The following is a 20,994-nucleotide window of genomic DNA, read 5'->3' on the forward strand; positions in this document are numbered from 1 at the left end:
AGTGAAAAAGGGATTTCATGGTTTTCTGTTGGAAAATCATCACTTTTTGGGCAGAAATTCAAAATATGTTTAGAATTAGTACAAAAAAAGAGAAAAGAAAAAAAAAACTTACATTGGGAAGTTGGTTTTTGTTTCTGTTTTTTTTTTTAAATTTTTTTTTTAATTTTTATTTTTTTGACAAGATATAATTGGATAGGAGCATTTCCAGTGTTGTTTGTTTTGACACCATCCCAGCACTGCTCATGGAAAGCAGACGCTTCTTGCAGCAGCCGTTGCCAGGTTCACGTTCCAGGTTTCCATCAGGTACTTTTGATGGATGTTACAAACCTCCCCGATGCTGAGCTTTCCACACCACGTTGATATCGCCCATAACTGCAGTACCTACAGGGAACCAAGGATTGTTTCCTTTCACTGAAGATGCTGCCTACCCTCAGCAAGAGCCTTGGGGGATTGGTGCAGACAGGAAAGCCAAAGACTGCGGCTCACTTGAATTGGTGCAATGTACCCAATCAATTTGGTGTTTCTTGGAGGCAGTGGGTTGTCATTTATTTACCCATTTGTTTATTTGCTGCAGCCAGGGCTGGTTGTGCAGGGAGGAGAGCCCTCAGTGCAGGGAGGTAGAAACAGAGCGGTTGAAAGAACAAACATTTCCATTATCTGGTGGTAGTAATCTATGGCTGCTGTAAGTGTTAACAGAAGCCCCTCCACTGCTTGGGAACGTGGGGAGAGACAGCGACATGCTGCCTAACGATGGCTTTCCAAAACTTGCCTTCAGCTTTGGCACAATACAGCCACTGTAGAAGAAGACATTAAGAACAAAAAATAGAGCTTGAAGCTTCAAGAGCAGGCTGCCAGAATTATTAAGAAAAACATCAAAATGATGCCATTAAAAACAGATGGGGATTCTATAAAGTATTGAAAAGAAAATGTTTAATTATGAGCCTTATGCAAAACCCATCAAAGTTGGATTAATATTATAGTGCTGTTGCTGTAGAGGGTTTAAGTAGTCCGTGGTGGAACATTAATCTTTCACTCCTTTAAAAATAATGTTTTCCTTTTGTTGATGACAAATTCCATCTCTTCACTGTTGAAATCATATATCCAGATTAATAGCATCTAACATAATGAAATCAAAAGGCACAGGTAATATGGATTAGTTTAGAAAACAACAACGAGGCGAAAAAAAAAAGACCCCAGGGGAACAAAACTTCACTGGATGAGTGCTTTTGTCAGCATCGCTGTATTTTTTCCTGTTGGTAAATGATGAGGGAGCAGTCTGTACTCACAGGTATTCTTGTCTGTCTGGGATGTAGTGCTGGGGCTGAATACCCACTGCTCTGCAAAAAGTGTGACAAACTGAAGGTGCTTCTAATTTTGGGAGGGAGTTTTGTCTATTGGAGATTTCTGTAAGGTTCCCCATTTCTGCACAGTCGGAACGTGTCTGGCAGTGAGTACAGACCCAAATCTGTCTCTTCCAGCTCAGCTGCCTGGAACAGCTAGGAAGTGTTCCTGGAGTATGAAGATAGCGGTGCATGAGTTGCTTTGAGAAGGTCGGTGTGACCCCTGTTTTGGGAGAGGGAGCATTCCAAATAAGCCTTTCCCCTCCAGTTTTTGAGAGCTTCTGGGCTTGGACTTCTTGTGTGAGTAAGGCAAGGAGATGCTGTCACCTGTTTTCTCTCCAGAGCCAGGACCGGTCCTTATGTGGGTCGGGTGTTCCCTGCCCCTCCAGCGCTCCTCTTTGCAGTGCTGGTAGCTCTGTGCATGGAGCTCTACCTGCACTGTGGCCACTCAGCTGCTTTCCTCCATCAGACATGAGGACAAAACCTGTGTGCTGCTTCGTTTCATACAAGAGGAAAAAATTCCCCTTCTTCCTTTCCTCCCTCCCCTTTAAAAAAAATATATGCTTTATTGAATCATCAGGTACACCAAAAGCAGGCTCTTATTTTAGCAAAAATATCAACACTGACTGCCAAGGTAGATTTAGGGTATTCATTACAAAATATTTTGTCCTGGGCTTTAAGAATAATGCACTTTCAGTACAAAGCAATGGTTATTTTGAACATTGGACATTTTTTTAGTTATTTACAATAGGTTTCAAGATTTGGAATTACCATGAAAGATTTACTTATACTGCAGTTCATGTAAAATTTAAAATCAATAAAGTAAATAAATTTAGCTTGTCTGCCCGAATCGATTTCCTACTACGCTAACGCAGCCCAGTAATACTGTACTTTCTTATCTCCAATGTCATCCTCCAGTGATAGTTTTGGGGTTGCAATCGTGCTATGTTATCATGTCCTTCGCAACATAGCGTACCCCTGAGTCACCCTCACCTTCCATATTTCAACCCTCCTTCCCTCAAACGGGAGCTTCCGGGCTCCTTCCCATGCAGAGGAGGCGGCTCCTGGGCAGGTGGGGAAGGGAGCCATCACTGCTAAAAAACGGGCTCCAACAGGAGCAGTGCAGTGCTTTGCAAAGTGTCCTCACCAGAGAGGGAGGAGGAATTGCCCCTTTTCCCCTTCTTTTTACAAAGGTACCACTCCATTGGTTGTGCATAAACAGAGTCTCTTTTTAATTTTATTTTAATTTGTAGGATAATCGGTGATCAAAACCAAATGCGAAGGCCCTCATCCAGCTGTTGCTTTGCTTCTTTCCTAGCATGAGGGCAATTCAACATGTTTCCTAAAAGAGGAGACATCCACTGTGATGTTTTGTCATTTATTTTTGCCCTCAGCCACAGCTTGTTTTGGGGCAACTCTTGTCCCCCACTTTCTGGTGGGGCAGTGGGAGCAGACTAGAATTGTGAAGGGATGGCACCGACCTGCCTGCCCTTCAGGTGTGCAGGATGTGGGAAGTGTGGATGAGTGCAAGGAAAGCTTTGAGAGGAGGTGTTTGTTCTGTTTAATCTTTATGTCTGGACCTAAATGAAAAAGTCAACCAAAAATATAATTGTGTGTTTCCAGTATCCAACTGCGAAAAACAAAATCCTTTGGTTGTCTCCAACCTTCGTGTTTTCAGGACCTATGGCATGACTGGTAAAGGCTGTGGCAATGACAGGTTTAGCTCTCTGATTAAAAAGGGATTATGTGTTGTCAGATGAAGGATGGTGTTTTTATTTCTACAGAAGTTCAGCGATTTAAGCTTTTGTCTGTTCTGCATTGAAACAACACAGAACTTTGCAAAGTTTTGCAAAACAGACTTTTGTGGTGATGACAGTGTCTGTGCTGTGTGTGATTTTCTGTTCAAGCTTTCATTGGAAAGAACCAAGGGTCAAAGATTTTCACCTAAAAACTGTAGTCCAAGCTGATACACCTTCAGGAGATGATTAATGAAATGACATGCTGGAGGAAGGCAGCTTGTCTGAGATGTTGCAGCCAATCCCAGGTTTAACACCCGGCAGCCTCATTAGCTTCATTAGGAAGCACAAATAACGATGTAACTGTTAGAGTACCTTGGCTGAGAAGGGTGCCTAGCAGGGTAGATACAGCTGTACAATTCTAAGGACATAGAGGAAAATAATACTTACAACAACAGTAATCTAAAATGGCTGAAATTTTAAAATATTGGATTTATTTATTAAAAGAGGAAACACATTAATACAAATGCTTTGATTCTGGGCCTGGCAGAACAGTAACTATTTTTATAGCCAAGCAAACACTGTTGTTTTGAGGCAGTGCTCTGGTTTCGCGTGAAGTGTAATGTTCCTTTTTTATTACTTGCAAAAGAAGAAAACTATCAAGCCCATCTGTCAGCCTTGCTGTCGAGTTTAAGATGGAGCACCCTTCTGGAAGCTGCAAGGAAGATGTCCATAAAATGTTAGGCAGACTTTAAAGAACAAAAAAATACAGAAAGGGAGAACAGAATGCCAGAAAATAGAGGGTAAGGTGATGTAATAAAAATAATAAAAGAGGGTAGAGTTCTTTCTGGTTTAAGTTAGGGTAAACTCAAATGAAACCAATAATGTTGTGCTGCACAACCAGTGCAACAGCAGAAGGTTTACATGCATGAAAAGCCCGTGAATTTGAGCAAATAAATACAACTTGCGTGATCAGTTTTATTTGTGCTCTGACTCATGTGCACAGAGGTGATGAGCCTTGGGTTCAAGGACAAGCTCTGTCCTCGTGGTACCAGTGGGCATGAAGCTGTGCAGTGCACAGGACCTGCAGCTGGGCACCCAGCGTGCTACAGATGGATCCTGGGCAGGATGATGCTCCAGCACAAATGCAATTGAGCTCGCTGGGCAGCGTTAGAGAAAATAGGATGTGCTGAACTGGGTTTGTGTGTTAAGGATCGGATTTTCCCAGATACACGGCTACACAGCTCCAAAGGCTGTTCCTCAGTAGAAAACTAGGCCAAGCTATAGGGAATTGGGCTAATTAAGAAGTATTCAGCACAGCTTTGCAGTAACAGCAGCCGACTGGCACGTTGTCTGGAACAAGAGGCATACTGAGGCCAACAAGTCACAAAGCTGAGCAAGGAAGAGCCTGCTTTATGAACTGCAGAGCCGTGCCTGATTGCCGTGGTGAGGCTCTCCTGCAGCAGCACAGCCCAGTTTTCTACAGAAGGCAGTTCTCCAAAAATCAGCCTTCATTCTTATATTCCCCTTTATTTTTCTGACCAAAAAAAAAAAAAAAAAAAAAAAAAAAAAGGCATGTTTTTGGAAAAAAAAACCAAAACCATCCAGTGCCCACTTCATTCTGTTACTGACTGATTTGTGACTGGGGGCTTGAACTGTACCCGCTCTGATGGGGTGGCTGAAGTTTCCTTCTGCACCCAAGGGTCACCATGCTCCACCTCTTTGTAAGAATAGCTCAGTTGCAGGCACAGCAGAAATGCTCAGGACCAGCCAGGAATATTTCTGAGTGTATGTAATCAGCAGTGAGCTTGCAGACTTTATTTAAACCTTCAACTTTTCTACACTTTGGATTGTCAAATATTTTAAACCTTTCCAGCAAGTCATCCTTTCCACTCCTTTTCTTGATAGAACGTAATTTTAAATTTCCTTTCACTGAGTGTAATTGTTTGGATTAGCTAAGTGTAATTGTACTGACTTAGCTGGACTGTGGATTTGCTTTTCTACAGCATTCAGCCCCTGGCTATAAACTCTTTCAGGTGAGATACCAGTTTTTTACTGGATTGTTAGAAACTGATACATAAATAAGAGATATCTTTTTGTCCTTAGCTTTGCCACTCACTTATGAAAGTAAAGGCTTAAATTTAAGTGGTACTTTGGATAACTAATGTAGGTGACGATATTCAAAACTGTAAGATGGGGAAGCCATGGTCATGGTCAGAGTAAATGTTACCATTGTTTGGTATTTACATTCCCCACAAAAAAAAAAAAAAAATCAAAATTTTACCCTAAAATCCAAGGGTTTTTTTGGTTTTGTTTCAAGTAATGAAACACGTAAGTCCCTTACCTTTATGGGCAGGCATGTGTGTTCTCATCCACCATCAGAAATATCTTGAAGATCCTGGGTGGGTCCTGACGCCCAGCACTCTGCCATTAGCTCAGAAACACTAACACAGCCTCTGCTATCCATTGCACAGCTCTGCAGAAGCATGGTGCTATGACTCCAGTCCCCTTTTACTGACTGTGACCATGTAATTATTCCAATATTTCCTCAGAGAGCAGTGATATGGCAACAAACTGGGTTTTCAGTTTCATTGGCTATTGCTGTGTGGTCCTGTGCAGTTGGGGTTCGTGAATCATGATGTGTGAATAAGTGACTAGATACAAAGAGATGGGTCTGGATGACAAGCACCTAAGTTAACAGCCTTGATATATCAAGTGTTTAGATTGATCCAGCTGCTCTACTCCTCCTATAAGTACTCCTATACCTTGAGTTTTGGATGAGATTCAGTTCATGTCAGTGCTCATCTATCTTAAGATGGAGAAAGATGATACCGGAGCCTTGGCTTACAGAGGTGCCCGGTTTCCTCGTTCCCATGCAAGGAAACCCAGCTGTAAATTTCAAATGCTTCCTACTTTTTTTTTTTTTTTTCCTTTTTGGGTTTTTGTTCACACTGAACATCAACAGGTTGCAGTGAACATTATTTTCCCCAAACTCTATAAGAAGAAAGAAGTAGGAAAGTGATTTATGGAATGTTCATAGCTGGTTGGTTAAAGAATAACAAAATAAGGCAGCTCTGCACAAGAATTGTTCAAGGCAGCCTGGTGCCGGGACCTCAGCACCTCCGACCTCAACACCTCCAACCTCAGCGCCTCCAACCCCAACACCTCGGACATTCTCATGGCCCTGGCGCGTTCCCTGTGCTATCTCTGAAATCAGCCCCCTAGTTTATCTGCCCGAGCACACAGACAGATAACATCCCATGACGTGGCCCTGACCTTTGTCAACCTTTGTTAAGGCTCCATCTGAAGTCCGGCCGAGTGTTTGTAAACAGGATGTAATTAAGGCTGGGAACTGACAGCGCCTGACGGGAGGACAATGCGGAGCTGGCAGGACCCGGGCTGTCAGATGTTCGCCTGCATTGTGCTGCCGGTGCCTTCACGGTAATTGGTGTCCCCTGGCCGAAGGAAGTGCACTCAACTTGGATTAATCGGCCACGGTGCGGAGGCCATCCCTGTGAGCGCGAGTGTTTCCTCCGATAAACCGCCGGCCCTCGGGAGAGAGCCGCGAGAGTCAGGGCTGTGGTGACAGGTGCTGACCGAAAATGGGAGCAGGAAAAGGGGGGAAGGAAAAACAAACAACACAGAAATAAGATGTATTCACAGCTCACCTTATCGGCCAGGAGAATGCGAGAGGCCAGGGGTTTATCGCTCGGCAAGACTGGAGCGGGTTGGCATGGTCAGTGCAGGAAGATGAGTGGGCAGGAGCTGCAGATAGCCCTGGTGTGCTGAGGGACGGGAGAGCTGCAGCTCAGCCCCAGCATGTGCTTGGATGGAGTTTGGAAAGCTTACTAATACATGTATCACAAAAAAGTGCATATGTAACTATATCTCCATATAGACATATATCAAGTGTATGCATATACAGATACGTGTACACACACACAAAAGAACTATAACCCATAGTAAAAAAGTTTATTTTTAATTTAAATTTTATTTTTTTTAGTTTTCCAGTGTATTTTTGTAGCCCTAAACCAGTGCACAACTAACCGAGAGCAGAGCTGGCTAAAAACAAGGCTGAACCTGAGCATTCTGTTTCATTTCTACATTGCTTCTCCAACAATCAGGAAAAAGCTGACTCTAAAATCGTTATATATATTTCATTATCTAAAATAAGCGAGTATGCTTCAAAGTATATATCTTTTATTTCTCATCCTTACAAACTGATAGAAATCTGTCCAATTCACCTCACGGTCAGGTAACTATTCATGGTTCTACGTTGGTTTAAGACAAAGGGCTGTTTGCTCACTTCTTTAAAGGCAATTTTGAGCATATGGTGTGTTCCCAAAAATGGCATGATATGTTTTTCTTGCAGGTTTTAAATTAAATCAGCAGAAGGATCAGACTGATCACACTAATAGGTTTATTCACTTAGAGTTTGATGTAACTTGTTAGATTCCCCACTCACTGGTAATTTCAAAACTGCTGTTTTTGTATGAAGAATAAACAGGTGCATGTGAATGTACATCAGTGAATATGTGAAAAGTTGTATGACAAATCATGTCTTTGTAGAGTAGATGTTTTGGAAATTCAAACAGGAGAAAATAGGGCTCCAGCAATTGGTTACCACATTTCCGTGTCTCCAAAAGAAGTAGGATTTGAAAGTAAAGGCAGCTCTATCCAAAAATCCACCTGTTCCCAGGTGAGAGGGAGTTCACCTTTTGTTTTCTCCTGCTTTGATTTCCAGCAGCCTACAAAGAGAATGTATATATATTTATATACATATACATGTTTTCATATATTCATGTTTATATGTGTTTGTGCTTAAGAAGAAAAACGAATGACTACATTTTTCCTCAATATACAAAGGAAAATAGAAAAATACTCTTTGGCAGCAGTGGAAGTTGCAGCTTACTCAGCAATGAAATATGTCTCAAAGTTCAAACCAAAGCTAACTGATATTCCAAAGCTGCTTACAGCTGTAGATAGAAGCATCTGTTTCCAGACATTAATGGGAATAAGGTAGATGAGAATAAGGAGTCTGGAACCTGTTCAATAGAAACAACTTGTTCCTATGCTAGATGGTATGTAGACATCCCTATCTCAGTGCAAGCAAGATGGGGTGTGTAGCAGCATGAGGTTGACTGGGGTCAGTTTTATGTACACGCACAACTCGCCTGTGTAGTGCTCAATGGGAAGCAGAGCCTTCACTTGGAAGAAATGTATATAAATATAAGAAAGCAAAGGACTGAGTATCTGAGTACAGTGCCTTTGGGAGCTGGAGGGGCCAAATGAGTAAAGGACGAGCGTGAGCCACTAGCAGGTGTGAGCTCTTTGTGGCAGGAGGGACATGGGACAAACCAGGGCAAAATGGTTCCACTTAGCTTACCTAACCTGCTTCTCCACAGAATGATTTTCACGACACAGAGTGGGACATTCCTTAAAGACACCTGTCATTAGATGAAAGTGTTAAAGACAGAAACCTTTGAAAGAATTAACTTTGATGTTTGAATAGATTTTTGGCATGTAAATACAGTTGCTGAAGGAAAAGGAACAAAATACCCAAAGCAGTGGATATAAGGTGTTTTTTTTTTTTTCCTTTAGGTAGGTAAATCATTTTCTTTTTAAATGAAATTCTGTTTGACTGCATGAAATATGAACAGTAATTAAATGCACAGTCTGTGGGCCTTCCATACTTTAAAGCTCTTTCTTAAGAAAAAAAAGTGCTCACCTCAGACAGGCCAATTACCCAAGAATGATGGAGTCAAGAGGAAAGTAGCTAAATTTCTTTACTTGAATGATCACAACCACAAGCCAGTGATTAGTCCCTGCAGCACCAGCGGGGATGTGGTGGGGACACTCGCATTGGAAGACTTCAAATAGTCATTTCCTTGGTTAAAATAAAATCTGACTGCACTAAATAGACAGTTTTTAATCTCAATTGGACATCTGAAGATTTCTCAAGCTGTTGTTGGCTGCGGCAGAAACAAATTTTTCTGCTTTGTTGATTAAACCAGTGGTCTCCACCATTGCTTATCGGCCTGCGACGAGCTGTTCTTTTTAATTAAAAGTGAGCCACCACGAGAGAGCAATTAACAGCTAGTAATTACTGTGCTCTTCAGAACTGCAACATTTTGCCTTTCATTCCAATTATATAATGGACAAGTGGCTTTTTGATCTTCAAATTAGTGAGCTCTTGTACTATTTGTTTTGAGGCAGATTTGGAAGGTTAATGATGGCCTGTGGTGGCACTCTTTCCACTGACTGATGTAAGACAAGAAAAAAAGGGGAAGGAAACAGGAATAGTCTATCAAGAAATGCAAATGCTGCCTTCATGATAATGAACAGGAGAAGCACAAGCAACTTAATATGCAGGTTATTTAATATGAATCAAATAAGCAGTTGTTTTGGATCAAAATCATGCTATGGAATTTTTTTTTCCTTAAAAAAAAAAGTTTAATTAAGCATTTCAATATAGATTCTTTAGAGAGTGACACATAACATTTAACCGTTTGATACTTAATTGTGTTTGCCTTTGATTGTGGCACCTATAGTTAAATGCTGTACAACATACAGAGGCATTGAACTGTCCCTCAGGACACACAATGCATTGACTTTGTCTAAAATCTTTTAAGTAATAAGTCTTAATATATTTAATGGCCACTATGCCCTTTGAGTACAAGGGCCCTTTACATCACAAACAGTTGTCTAATTTTAATTAATATTGATTTGCATCTCTTAAATAGAAACTGTAATTGTTGCAGTTGCTTATGGCTCTGTGATAATCCTAGAGGATGTAGTGTTGAATATGTTTCATATAGACGAATGTGTGTTCTAAAGAAAAGATCAATAATACTGCTATTGGGGTGGATCTCTGCTCTGCTGTTTGGAGTAGCTGCAGCTGGCTAAGAGGTGCTGTTCTGATTTACACCAATTGTGGGCTTTGCGTTTGACTTTTAAACTGTTTCTCTGGTATTCTTTTTGATATATGAGTTGCAGATGAAGTTTTGTCTCAGCTGCTCTGACTTTTTGGAAGAATTCAGCAGCTGTAGTACTCTGATATCTCAAGAGCAGATTAAGGATTTGGCTCTGTGTTTTGCTCTGCATGTCTGGATTGCGCATATCTGCATAGCTGAACAAAGCCACGGGCTGCAAGTAACAGACAAACTGCAGATGTTCTGAGAAGTAGGTGTTTTCAGTGTGATGAATAATGCATACAACTAACTGCAAAACTATCTGTGCTTAAACTTCCTTACATTATTGATTTATGTACTTCTTCATTACACACAGGCCTTAATTACCCAAATGACTGTAGGCACGCTAGGATGCAGGCAGACCTTTTCCTTTGGGCTGCTAAAGCTTTGCTTTCTCAGTCATTGCCATAGGAGAGAAACGTAGTGCTGATCTCATTGGAGTCAGAGTCAGATCTGTATTGCTCAAAAGACAAATAAAACAAAAATAAGATAAAAACCTGTTCCTAAAACTTTGTGGTAAAATTTTCAAGTGCCCACTTAAATCCTGAGGTGGTGTATAATAATTGGGCTATCATTTTCCAAGAAGACTCTGTAACCAGTGAATGAGGCCCTTCACACACAACCTGCTTCTGTCCGAGCACTGCAAACTGAGCGCCTGGAAATCTGCACCAAGAGTCTCTTCGTGTGCTGTGACCTGGGCAAAACCTGCACTGCAAAAACTTTGGCCTGCAGAGTTCAAGGCTGAAGTCATATGCAGGAGTTGGGAGGGGAAAGGAGTTGGAGAGCAGGAAAATATAGAGGCTGAATAAGGATATGTTGAGCAGGAATTTGGACTATATGCATATACACTATTTGACAGAAAATACTTAAGATGCTTGAAAGCTTAAGTCTCTTTTTAGGAAACTATTCTGCTGCATGGGGCAAATTTTGACAGGTTTGTTAAGGATCATGGACTGTTTTGGTTCACTGTCCAGCATATTCCTCCCTAGTGGTTCCAAATTTGAAGATAAATATGTGCTCTTTGTTCTGAGCAGTATGCAACCCATTACAGTAATACTTTCCACAGGCTGAAACGTCACCAATGCAGTGTTCATCTGCATTGAAGGAATGTGGAGAAAGTTGCATTTCCCATTCTCTCTCCCTCAGATGATCAGTTGAAGTGATTTGTTGTAGCTTTTTTTTTGCTTTCTTAATGCACAACATGCTGGGGTTTCTTCTGGAGATGGGTTGGGAGTGCTCAGATGAAGATGGTATCTCTGAGATGCTGAAATAAACTGGAGTCATGCTGGGGAGAATTGATAGAAGGGAGTGAAGGCTCAAATCGTGAATCTTTATGAAGGTTGTATGGCTAACAGGATACAGAGCACAGCACCCTTAGAGGTGGAATTACTGGAGATACGCACCCAAATCCCATCACTTGTAAATTTTCCTTTTCAATTCAGCAAGCCAGCACTTAGTTCACAGCTCTTCCTGTGGTTCCATCATGCCTGGGATGAGAGGTGGGGTGCAAGCATCCCCAGGAACTCCCAAACCAGCATATGCTCCCACCCAGAGTGTTATTTCTATTACCTCCTAATCTGAAGTAGCGGTTACATTCCGTGTGCATACACACTTGAAAGCAGTAGTTTTCCATAAGTAGTTGCTGGTGGTGGTTTTTTCTGCACCAGAAGACGTCCATATAACTTTGCCTGTTACCTGACTTGTCACCTGCAACATGCTGCTGATCAGATCTAGAGATCTATCTAATCATTTCACAACAGGATTCCCAAAAATGTAGGTTGAAAGGGATTGGCAAAAATGTTTGGATCATTACTGTGGCTTGATCTTGGAAATCTCTAACATCCAATTCAACATACGGATGAACTTTCATAACTGGGCAGTGCCCACTTTGCCTCTCTTGCATTCACGTACCAATGGATCCTCAGCCTGACTATGGAGTCAGTTCATTACAGTCAGGCTGACCCATACTATTGGGAGGGGAGGACCTGGACCTGTATTCCAAGCAGCCTCCCTCACTGCAAACCCTTGGTGTCTATTGGTGTGCTGGAAGCTGAAAGTAAGCTGAGACAGCCATTCCTCTTAGACAATCTGCTCTGTGCTAGATCTGCACACATGTGGTGACTCCTGTTAATGGGAGTTACACATGCTCAGTAAGAGGAGACTAAAGCTTTCCTATGGTTTTGCTAGCAAAATACTGGAAATGGGATGACTGCAGCCAACAAGATTGTGAGGGCTCTTGTCAGAAATATGATTAGGAATTTGTTTCCATGTAGCTCATGCAGCAACAGACGTGAGCCTTGAGCCAGAGACAAATAGTAGTTAATATCTAGAGAAGGCAAAGTGTTCTTTGAGAGGCTGGAATGAGAATTCCAGAGCAAGATGAAAATTGGCCTCTGAGGGAATAACATTTTCTTTCTCTTCATAACTGCGGATCAAAATTCCAAATAGATCATCAGTATGTATATTAAGGGGGGGATCACATTCCTGTGATATTGTTGGAAAATTCAGTAGCGATGTGCTTTTCTTTTTTTTCTTTTTTTTTTTTTCCTTTTTTTTCCCTTGGATTTTAGCCAAATAGTGCAATAAAAAGCACCCATGAGATACAGGAAATTTAAGGTCTGTTGGTGTTCATTACATTACATGGAGTCATACAGAATTTAAGGTCCTATACATTAGTCTGCTTCTGAATCAACAGAGGCAAGCACATCCAAGGCAGAAGAAGCAAAACCTTGGATGCCTCTCTTGTAGCTGGAAATATGAGAATAAGTCATCTGAATGTGTGTTTATTTTGGAGTCTGAGAACAAACCAATAGTAGCACTGCTGCTTTATGTGAGGCCTGGAGCGAAAGAAAATATATATATTCATCCGAAAAAAAAACAGAAAAGTGTGATCAAGTTAACTTTCATCTTCTCTGCCTTGTCCCATGTTGGTGTCACATCTCGTACCCTGAGACCCACGAGGGGCTGAAAGGGAACTGAGGCAAAAATTACTATAGTGATAAAGAAGAAAATGTCCTTAAGAAAAGCTCTAATATTCTCCATATGCTCTAGTACACCTTGATTTTTCATTGATACATAAAAAGCTGACAAAAAGCTTCCAAAGTGTTTTGCCATTCTATTAGTTCAGTTTTATTAACTAAACATTTATTACTATTAGTCTGATTAGTTTTTGTTTTGTATCCTTTCTTCACAAACTTGTTGCATATTACCAAATCACTTTCTGAATGAGCATTACTTTAATATTCTTCAGGTTCTGAGCATTCTCCCCACAATCACCTTTCTCCACTCCTCTGTCCACTGTGGTCAATATACCAAAGGGTCTGAGAGCGTCCCGGGCCATCCCAGGAAGCTGTAATCTAACTCCAGATGGAATGTTTTTTTGGCTGCAGCTAACAGTTAGTAAATCCCTGCTTAATACTTGTGTTTTGTGGATATCACTCCTCCAGTGAGCACCATGTGCTAATCTCTTGTTCTTCCAGTTATGCATCCATACATAATTTAGGGAAACAGGCTTAAAGCTGTTAAACTCATGTTAAATGTGCAGAGTTGGCTTTTACTGCTACTTGTGTCCAAGAGCCAGAGCACGTTCTGAAGCCTTCCCAGTACTGGTGGGAAGTGGTGATTACTTGTTTTGGGAGTTTATTGAGATCCTGGCTGCCCTTCCCTCCCCACCTTCCTGCAGGATGTAAATCTTCAGAAGATGTAAACCCATATTTCTCTTGGATTCTGGGGAAATTTCTTGATTTATGCCAGAAATGTGCTTTTCTCCAAGTTATCTATCTCGTATAGGTGGAACAATATTAGAGCTTCTATGCTTAGCGCTCTCATCCTTGTTTCTCTGCAAGGGAGGCTGGAGCTGAGTCCAGCCCTTGGTCCTTCTCTCATCCCCAGGGCATATTCCAAGTGGCTGTGCCACAAAACCCAGTCAGGAAAATAATGTATTGTCCATTCAGTTGTAGGAAAAATAAAGAGAAGGAAAAAAGAAAAGAAAAAAGGCAGATGAGTCCAGGAGGTCTAGAATTGTATTCTCACTTTTGTTTCTTCCTATGGGATTTAAAACCTTGTCAGCTCTTTCTGACTTGTTTCGTGTATTACATGGAAATGATGTCAGATGAAGAATGTGCCAGGCTGCTGTAGCCTTGTTTCCTGTTGGAGTGGCAGAAGGCTCAAGAAGTAGCTCTGTTTGGAAAACTGTGTGTTTGGTAGCTGTGGGAGCTGCCTATGTTTGTAGCATGTGGAGCTGCTGTGTGTGTGCCATGCCAACATGCAGCTGGAGGATAACAGGGGTTATGCACTGAGCAGTGAAGGAGTTGAATTTTTGTGCAATGGACCCTGTTCGTCAAAAGTCAACACGTTCAACTAAAATGGTGGCATTTTAAGCAGTTTACTGTTGTAGTGAAGTACTTTTTCTTGTTCTCTCCAAAATGGGAAAGAATGCCCCAGCTGCCCAGCCACTTTTCTAGTGTATTAGTAAATTCCCATTGTTGGAGGGCTAATCACTTTATTTTGCTTTGTTTTAAGGAACACACTGCACATTCCTAGGAAGATACACTTTTTCCAATAGAGGGAGTATTAGTGCCAGGCAATGCCCTTCTTCCTCACTCCCATTGCGCTATAATCCTACTTCTTAGCAAATAAAATGCACGTTAGTGGCTTGGTGCTATTTGTACTGGGTTAGCTGCTCACTGTGCCCTAACAGATGTCTGTGAGCCAAGAGGAAACAAATTATCATTCTGTTTATGACTGCAGAGGGAGGTGCAAGTTGGCCCCTTCAGCCTACCTGATAGTAAGGCTGGCTCCTCCTTTCTGGCTCTTGACTAATGTCTTGCAGCCAAAAGTCGCATTAGCATCCAGAAGTTTCTAAATGCAGAAGGTGCTGGGGGTGAGAGGGTGTATGCATCACATTCATACATCTCTGGGGAAAGATCTTCCTCCCAGAGGCACAGCTTTGCTTTCCCTTCTGTGGGCTGGCAGCTCAGGGTGCTTGTTTGAGTCAACGAGGCCAAATTCTGCTCCCAGATCAAATGACTCCAAAAATGGTGCTCGGTGCAAATGAGATCAGTGACCCAGTGCAAACTTACTGAATCTCTAGCAGTTGCCTTGGCTGGGAGCTCACCTTTGGAGTGAGACAGGCAGCTGCCGAACAGCATCCGAGCTGTTCAACCAATTTACTGCTGGCAGCTGGGAGGGTCTGGCAGATAAACTTGCAATCTGTGTAAGGGCTGAGGGGATGGGGAATATCCTGGAGTAGACCCTGAGAAGCCAGTAGGGCAGCATGGGCTTTGCCTCAGCCAAAACAGGGGGTTCAACAACAGCTGCAAATCCAGCACAAATCACGGAAATGGAATTAACTTAAGATTATAGTTTGAAGGTGAAAATGTTAGTAGTTGTAACAGTTTGTTTTTATCAACTGGCCATGAGCTGCCGTGCTTTTCAGGAAACTTTTCCTGGTAGTTTAGCTTCTGGGTATATTGTGTATGCTGCAGTATCTTTAATGGGGAGATGTAATTGTGTGTGCTGTGAGAATGTGGGTTCTCAACACTGAGGAACATTAGGCATATAAAATGCAAAGGGGAGATTTATATCATTTCTGGTAACACAGAATGAGAAAATCCCATAAGCAAAAATATGGAAACTTAATTTAGATAGAAAAGATGCATCCCTTTGTGAATCTCAAGTCTGCTGTTGTGAGATTTCTGCACGAATCAATATATTTTGGCTGTATTTAGTGCTGGAGGTACTTTGATTAATTTAGCTACATGTTACTGTCATGTTGGGCACATTCATCTTCTGTCTTGAAGCATGTACTCCTCAGCCTCTCTATCATTCCACCCCTTCAGGCCTTATTTTCATCACGTTTAAGGGAACTCTCCCCTGCCTGTCTTTATCTTGTTAGGCTTTCAACAGCTTAAGTTGAATCTTCATTCTTTCACTCTTGCTGTCAAAGCTCCTTTACCAAGTTATCTTATTTTCCTATTCATAACATCTAACCCATTATATTTAATACTCAAACACAATTGCATCTGAGCATTATGTAGGACTTGCCAGCACAAATACTTGCAAATGAAATCAGACCACCCCTGGAAGAAACGGTGGTAGCTTTGCATTGCCAGTGTATTTTAAATTGAAAAATGCCCAGGACTAAATCCAGTCCTGGAGTAAGTGGCTGCAGCTTAAGTGAAGTCAGCAGAGCTTCATCTGCTGGATGAGATGGATCTGACCCTTCAGTACTGAAAGCTGGAAGGCTAATAACGATCACATAAACTGATATGAAGCAGAAATTAATGTCAGGAATGTCCCAGTGGGTGTGTACAGTGCAGATGACAGAGCCCTTTACAAAGAGGGGTAAACGGTAATGTTCATACTCCTCAGACCGGAAAACCGAGGCAGGGACTATGAAGGACTTGACAAATTTCAATGAATGATCAGTGCTGAAGCCCAGCTTTCTGCAGGGGCCATCCTGCCCTCCTCTCATGGAAGCACTGTGACCCCAGCCCGGCAGCGGGAGGTTGGTCCACACCGAGCAGGGGCTTGGTTTGCCTCCAGGTCTTACCCCTGCTCTTTGAGCTACTGAGGTGTTGTTGGAGAGAAGCTTCTTCAGGAGAAAAAAAAAAAAAAAAAAAAAAATTTTTAAAAAGAAATTTAAAAAAAAGAGAGAGAGAGAAAAAAAGAAGAAACAGAATCGGATGCTGAGGTTACTCACATTTCAGTGATGCTGCATTGAGTGTTGCATCTTCGCAGAGGGGACGTGGTGTTGGGGGTTGATCCTCATGCTTCTGCCTGCTGCAAGAGCTTGGTCTCTTGGTGATGTGGGAATTAGTTCCTATAGGTAGCTCCAGACAAAACTCAGTGACCCAGGAAATGCTTTCCTCCATTCTGTTCATACAACTGCCTCTTTTTTCCATCTGGCAAGCTGACCCTTTTATAACTACTTCATCCTTTCCCTCCCAAATGTGGAATTTCCTCCCAAAAAAATCGTTCTGGCTCCAGACCCAAGACTGGTCAGACTCGGCAGAGGCAAGAATCGGGTTTTGATACAGGACAGCATCACATTTGTGTCAGAATATTCTGGTCCTGGTGAACACCGTGCTGCTGGGGTTGGGGCTGCTCCCCCGGGCACTATCCTCGCAGTCCCAGTTGCCTCCAAAGGAGTAGAAGTATTTTCTCTGTGTGTTGTTCTATTTTTAGGGGGAGGGAGAGCTATTTTAGGCCACTCTAACATGTTTTTATGGCTCTTTCTAAGCCCTCTGTAGCTAGCTGGTCTCATGGTAATTAAGGCATTTGGCCTTACAAGTGGAAGGATTATGAAAACAGCTCTAGTGATTTCTAAAAGTGCTCCAACATATTCCCAATATAGGGTTGTTTTTTTTTTTTTGGTATGTGTCTTTGCCTTTTGATTTCCCTTTTTACAAATGAATGGTACTATGTGAAAGTGTGCAACCTGCCATTTTCACTGCAGGGTTGTGACCCAACTCCTGAGGGTGAAAAACACAATAGTGTGTTTCCTGATCGCCGATACACACAACTCACTCTGCAGTGTGTTATTTTTATTAACTGGTGCAATCTAAATATCTTTTTTTTTGGCTTTTACTTATCCCTAATGAGGCAAAAGTCACTGGAAGATTTGCACTCAAATCTTTCTTGGACAGAGGTAAGAAGAGAGCTTGGGTTTGGGGCTCAGGGACAGTGCGCTGCCTGTGGGGTCATGGCATTGAATTCGAGCTATCATCTCCAAATTTTTCAAAGTGATGACTGATATTTCAGCACTGCCCTTCCCACTGAAACCAGACCAGCAAAACCAAACACTTCCCCTTAAAAATGGATGTTTTCTGTAGCACGTAGGTGAGGTAGAAATGTTATACACCCACTGGGCTTGGGATGGTGACAACCACGGGGTTACGAAATACTTTGCCTTTAAAAAAAAACGTGTAAAGTTGATGGGATGAGGCAGTGAGAAGTGAAAAGTAACCCTTCCAGGGCTGGGAAAACAAATGCTTTCATGAGGTCCAACAGATGCCTGGGGCCACATGGCTAGAGAAGCCCCAGGCTGGACACTTGGTGTTAGTTTAACACAAAACTGGATGGTACAGCCAACAGTGCACCCTCTGGAGCATGTTTCTGAATTCTCTGTGATAGAAACAAATAGAGATTTAATAATGTCAGATGAACATGTAAATGGAACAGTCTCTTAAATCATCTCATTACAAGTCCTGCTGCAGTGAATGTAATCAGCCTAAAATCTGGCAGGTATGAAGAAAAAATACTCTTCTACAAAAATTACATTTATTCATATATTTCTCCAACTATTTATATCGTTGACTTGAGGCAAAAATACAGGTTAGTGCCTTTGGGCCTGGGTGCCTGAAGCATTTAAATTTATTATTATTATTTATTTTTATTAGCTTCATGTGGCAGAAGATTTATAATATTCTAGTTTTATTAAGTACTTGTGGTTTTTAAAACTGATCGTAATTGTTGCTGGGTAAATCTCATAAGGGGAGGAGGATTGGTTGGTTTAGTTTTGATTAAACTCTCAGAAGTTTGGGCATTTGTCCAAGCTATCTCAACCTTTTGCATTTCTAATATGGGTCTGCCTATCTTTTGAGGATAGGCTTTCATTTTTCTTGTTATCTTTTCCCTTCTTTTTCACTTTCTTTTCTCTTGGAAGATTGCTGTCCTTGTGGTTGCATCAAATACAAGGCACAGCATTCTGGTATATGTTTTGCTTCTGAATACAACCTGGAAAAGGCAGAAAGTTTGCAACAAGTAATTAAAGAGAAACCATCTGTTTCTCTTGACTATTAACATATAAAAACCTGGTTCAATTTGAGGTTTATGATGAAGTTGCTAATAATTTTCTACTGTAGTTATATCTAAATTGTAATTATGCAAACCCAATCCTGTGACAGACTTGGCTAAGGATTCTGATGCAGAAAAATTCAAATACTATGTTTCTTTTCTTTGATAAGGTTTACAAAAAATAGGAACTAAGAACTTGAGGGTGGACAAAAGAACCTTATCTTATGGTGTTGCCAACTCTCCTGATTTCATTACAAATGTCACCTCATTTCAGCCTAGTGGAATTTGAGCATCTGTTGAATCAAGATGTTGCCATGTACCTTTTGGCACCATCAGAGCCTATGTGAGGACACACATGAGCAAAAAGGGTTGGGGTATGCTCCCCTGAGCTCAATGTTATACCACATCCATGGCTGAGCCCATTTCTGGTAGATGGAGGGGAACTCAGAAGTAGGCGAGTTACAACCTACTGGGATTGCCCTTGCTTCTGTTGGGAGCAATTGCGGAAGGGCTGGGCTTTTCTTACAGTGGATAAATGTACCTGGGTACTCGCCGTCAAGCACAAAATAACTTCTGGTCTTCAGTCTGGGAACTGTGCTCAGCCTGGAGGTTTTGTGCAAGATTTCTGTGAGCACTGAGCAGGCCTTTATTCCTTTCTTCAGTGAGAACAACTTTCTCCATTTCCTGTCAAGCACAGGCTGTTGCTGTTATAATTGTGCAATTCCACCTGGGTTAAAAATGAAAAGTGTTTCTAATTGGATCCAGGCTAATATCAGTCCAGCACAGTGGTTTTCCAGCGTGACCATGATATTCCACCCTCTGCCAGGCAAAAAAAGCATGCTTTTTGCCTTAAAGCCCTTATGATTTTCACTTGGAAAAAAATGCCTTTTTTTCTTTAAGAAAACCAGAATGATATATGTAATAAAAATATTTTTTGGAGGGCTGTAGTTTGATAGTTTGTGAATGGGGCTATTTGCTGAACCAGTTTCTGGTTGCCAGTATGTTTTGTCTGCACCGGCAGCTCTGTGCAGGCATGGGTGAGTCCAGCATTGTGCTGGAGCCCAGTGCTGGGTCTCAGGTCACAAGAGCTCTTGATGCCCCACTGATACTCCAAAGTGGGTAAGATATGCTCTGACAGCTCATGAAACCAGTGCTGCTGGGTGGCAACTATCTCCTAGACAGGGCTTGTGGTGCTCAGTACTGATGCAGCGTGAATGGTGTTGAGTACCCCTCTGGGGGCACCCTGCTGCAGGAAACAGTGCAGAACATATTTCTGCTGCAGCAAAGTCCACCCCTTTGGAAATCCAGATGACGATGGTGTTGAGTCACCCCACTGCAGTAAGCTGTACCTAGTGTTTAGTATGGTGAGGAAGTATGAAGCTGCTGGGTAGTCCTGAGCTCAGCATGGAACAGCTCTGTGCAATAGTGAGGACATTCAGTTGGGGTCTGAGCTAAACCAGCTCCATGCCAGTGCTGATGGTCATGTTGTCCTGCAGGTTTCAGCATGAAGGTATGTGTTGCAGCCAGAGCACCGGTGTGTGGGACACGACCACCAATGTTTGCATTCGGTCACCTTCTTCAAGTGCTGAGCTTTAAGTGCCGCAGCATTATGTGGTTTTATTATTTTAATAGATGAGAGAGGCCTGTGATCAATAGCAGGGATGCTTTTATCTTAATCATCCATACCTCATTCATAAATATGGAGATTTTCAGCCTCCTGTAATACTGCTTATGATTTTCTGTGGTATGGTAAAATGGACTAAAGTAATTTCACCAGCCCTAAAATGTCATAAAAATAGTGGTTGGGCTACATTAATTTTGCCAACCATATCATTTCACCTGGTAGGAGGTGTTGGGGCTGCTGTATTGGGAGCACATGTAGCACAGGGCCCTTTTACCTCTGACAGTATTTTGCTCCCTACCTCTGTATACCTGTTAAGGATAACAGTGAAAAGTATTAATTATATCAACAGAATTGAACCAATACATATCCAACCTCTAAAAATACACGTGTGGATATTTTGTTGGCCAAACTTGAATCAGGGGCCGTAGGAGACCCTAATTTCTCTGAAGTGAAGGGCTCAGACCTAACACGTCTGGTTTTCAGGGTCAAAATTAATGTAGGTTTTTAAATGACCGACATTGATA

At 41.9% G+C, this 20,994-nt stretch overlaps 1 protein-coding gene and 1 long non-coding RNA gene across 22 annotated transcripts in view; one reads left to right on the forward strand and one right to left on the reverse strand.

Moving 5' to 3' along the window:
• MECOM (MDS1 and EVI1 complex locus) overlaps positions 1-20,994 on the forward strand; it is a 313,281-nt gene that overhangs the window by 77,195 nt on the left and 215,092 nt on the right. The gene's annotated exons all lie outside the window — the stretch shown is intronic.
• LOC146758875 (uncharacterized) lies at positions 3,549-17,212 on the reverse strand. Its single transcript, XR_014933601.1, has 3 exons — positions 16,751-17,212; positions 6,745-8,523; positions 3,549-3,791 (listed from the first exon to the last, which is right to left on the reverse strand). It is a non-coding gene; the product is annotated as an uncharacterized LOC146758875 (long non-coding RNA).

Source organism: Coturnix japonica, chromosome 12 (genome assembly GCF_054131305.1).
Source record: "Coturnix japonica strain WE chromosome 12, WE-NBRP24, whole genome shotgun sequence".
Taxonomy (NCBI): Eukaryota; Metazoa; Chordata; class Aves; order Galliformes; family Phasianidae; genus Coturnix; species Coturnix japonica.